Below are 3,974 nucleotides of genomic sequence, written 5' to 3'. Positions count from 1 at the left end.
AGAGAAAATAGGGGCCAAACTTATGCTTTTATCAGGAATCCACTCCAGGGATAACTAACTCACTCCTGTGATAATGGCATTAATCCATTAATGAGAACAGAACCGTCATGACCTAGTATCCTTGTAAAGACCCACCTCTTAATAACATCACAATGATAAATTTCAATATGAATTTTGGAGAGGACATTCAAACCACAGCACTCAGCAATAGAATGCAGACCCTTAGAGAATAGAAACTTTATCTACTACTATAATTCTAGCATGCAGTATAGGGACTCATGTTAAGTAAAAGATTAATAAATATATAATAAGTTGACACAAAATGAATTCTGTGGTAGGTGGGAAATAATGAAATGTGTACAACACAGAATTATTACTAAGTAGGCGAAAGAGGGAGATAGAAAATAATGTAACAGATCAAGAGAAAAATTTCTAAGGTTGATACGTTTTTAAGAATTGGAAATACATGCTCATGGAAAACAACCCATGAGGAAAACAAGAAGCAATTAATAGAGTAAGACAATTGAGTGCTGAAGTACTTGGAATTTAGGATAGGGATGAAATATTTTGGTTCCAATAGGAGAAATAACTCTTCCATTTTCATCGATGGTCTAAGGAAATGATTGGAAAGCAAATTAATCATAAAAATGGTTCACCATATAACATTTAAAAAAAAAATAAATAGGAGCTTTAGATATGTGGAGAAGATTCTATTTTGTCTATAAAGTTGAAAGTGAGGTTACTTGGTACAGTTAAATGCACCTAGTGGTAAGATAAGGATTAAAAAAGCAGATATTTTAAAATAGTAAATTTTATGAGCAGGAGAGAACTTATTAGGTATATTTTGGAAGATACTAGGAAGCATCGAGAAATCATTTGAGTTTTGAGACCATAAATTTTTAGTGTTGTATTAGTTTTTCTGTGTTACTCACCAGGAAAGATATAGGAATGAAGTAGAACAGTAGAGTGAAAAATAATAATTGCAGTTATGCTTATTTTTAAGAAATAATAGCTCCGCAAAGCAACTTGATAAGAAGCCTGTCTTACCAGAATAATGCTAACTAAATTATTTAAATCTTATGTGCTACCTATAAGAATTCTAAGACTTTTAGCCATAGAACATTTTCACCATCAGGATCCTATAAAATTTTTGTTGGGTCTAAATTTCAATGCTTTTTTTAACTTTTGCAATAAGAATATTAGTAAATTTAACATTATTTATTAAAAGAAAACTGAGAAGGCTTGAAACTTCAAGGTATTTAAGAAATTCTGCTTCAACTTCAAAATAGTTCAAGAACAAAATTTTTCAGTTAAGATCATTAACAAAATCAGATAATTTTCTAAAGTCATATTTAAATTATTCTCATTCTATTCATGTCCTTCCAAAGACTAAAATTTACAATTATGAAGAAACAAATATGCCCCTTGAGCAGGAGTTCAGCATAAGGTTAAATTTAAATGTACTAACACACACCTTCATTTGTTAAAGAAAATATTCTTCAGAAAGAAAATTTAAGAAATACATGAGTCATTATGAAAGTTAAATGTGTGTGGAAGGTCTACATAAATGAGCTTATTATCAGATTGCTTTGGTTTCTAAGATATTCTTCTTAGCCAGTTTAATTCATCATACTTGAAGAGGAATTTTAAAATTAGGTGTTTAGCTACAATTGTGATTCATTCTACTTACACGCTCTTTTATAAGACTTGCAGTTTAACTTTTTACTTCATTAGTATATAAATTCTTAGAAGAAGAACAAGGTTCTCTTCGTATTTATATCATCAGTGCCTAACATATGACTAGCACATTCAGGCATTCAGTAAATGTTTTGACTTAGGAGTTGGATTAAAGGAAGAAAATTACAAGGATTGAACTGTGGCAGAAAAACTTTCTAATAAAGATGCACATCATATTCGAGGCATAGCACCCATCAGTTTCTACTTACTAGAATGAGAAAGGGTTGAAACATTTATAAGAGCAATCATAAAATAAATTGTAAACTATATTAGTTATCAACAAACCATTCAGAGTTGTTTACGGAGAAAGTGCTATTGTTATTGTAGCAAAATTGAGCAATTATCATTCCCAAGGAGAAAAGTGTGACATCTCATGGTCACAAGCAGCTGTAACACAAAAAACTGTGTTCTAATAAAGATAACTTAAATATGTACATGAATTGACACATGGAAATTTTAATTATAAAAGTGATAGATCAGAAACGACATTTTTAAATTTGTTTTATTCACATATATACACACACAGTTTAACACATAAATTAGAAATTGTTATGTATCAATTAGCTTTTGTTGTAAAAATGATTGATTAGTTATTTTTGGTTTCATAGCAATAATAAATCATTTTTAAATTGTAAGCTTGGTAACCTCAGAAATTAATGGAGGCACCTTATATTTGTAAATGTGTCAACAGCAGCCTAATTGTTCTACTGAACATAGAAAATATTTTGCCATTGAAGAAATATTATTAAGAAACATGTATTGGGCATGATCATTTGAAGTGCCACATAGAATTATGAATGTTGTTTAATATTTCAGACTTATTTTTCTAAAATAGATCTTACACAGAGATATGTAGATGTAAAAAACTTATGTTTTGAGGTTCAAATGGATTTGAGTTTATATTATTAAGCAGACTAATTTTTCTATCAAAATAACTCCCAGTAAGTCTTAAGGAAATTGTCTATTTTTCAAGTAAAAGTTTTCTAAGTTTTAGCTATTTTCTAGTCTCTTTCATAAGCTTTACTCTCCCCTATCCTATTATCAGGTTTGGAACCTCAGATAGGATATAAGTTCATGTAACTGAGGAGATTCATGAGATGAGACATGTATTGACATTAAAACTAGTTTGACTTAATGAGCAGCAATAATATTTCCAAATTTTGCAGCAAACCACTGGAAAGAAAAGTAATTTATTTTTTCAATAATCTGTATTAGGTCAAGTCTCATCACTTTTCAAGATTGTTTTGCTAAATTTGAAAGGCTTATATACAGGTGAAAAGTATGGTTAAAACTAAATGAACAAAACAACATATGTAGAAAATGGGATTTTGCATAAAAATTAGAATAATGTAAAAATTGCATAATTGAAAATGGAAAGCTTTCATATATTTGTATGTTTCTAAAAGACACTGTAGAGACATGTTCTTCACAGGCAGGCTATGTGCCTTACACATGGTAGAATATATCATGATAGAAATATCTGATAGTTACATACTTTTTCTATTTTTCAAATGATTTCATACTCCACAGTATTAGTAGCTTTTGATTACCTTGAAAAATATAACACTTTCTAATCGCTAACATTTCTGATTTTAAAAATGAATTAGGTTGTTAAAAATTTAGCTCTGGCTGAAAAACATAAACCTAAATCAAAGTTATGGAGTCTCCCAGCTTTTAAAATATAGACTTTATGTTTTAGAGCAGTTTAGGTTCATAGCAAAATTGATTGTAAAGTTCAGGGAGCTCCCATATACCTCTTCACCTCCCTATGCACAGCTTTCTCCACCATCACTATCCTGCCCCAGAGTGGTAATTTATTAAAATTGATGAAACTACGTTGACAAATCATCACCCTAAGTCCAGAGTTTACATTAGGATTAACTTTTGGTGTTGTGCATCCCACTGGTTTTGAAACATGTATAATGACATGTATCCAACATTACAGTATAATACAGTAATACACTGTCTCAAAATAATTCACTACCTCAAAAATCCTCTGCACCCCACCTATTCATCTCTCCTCTTTCTCCCAGCTCCTGGAAACCATTGATCATTTCACTATTTCCAAAGTTTAGCCCTTTTCAGACTGGTATATGTTTGGAATCATACAAAGTTTTGCCCTTTCCAGAATGCTATATATTTGGAATCATACAGCACACAGCCTTTTCATATTTGCTCATACACTTAGTAATATACATTTAAGTTTCCTCATGTTTCTGACCTGATAGCTCATTTTA

The sequence above is a fragment of the Mandrillus leucophaeus genome, unplaced genomic scaffold (assembly GCF_000951045.1).
Source record: "Mandrillus leucophaeus isolate KB7577 unplaced genomic scaffold, Mleu.le_1.0 Scaffold486, whole genome shotgun sequence".
NCBI lineage: Eukaryota > Metazoa > Chordata > Mammalia > Primates > Cercopithecidae > Mandrillus > Mandrillus leucophaeus.
The sequence above is the reverse complement of the archived record's forward strand: the minus strand, read 5'-3'. Positions refer to the sequence as shown.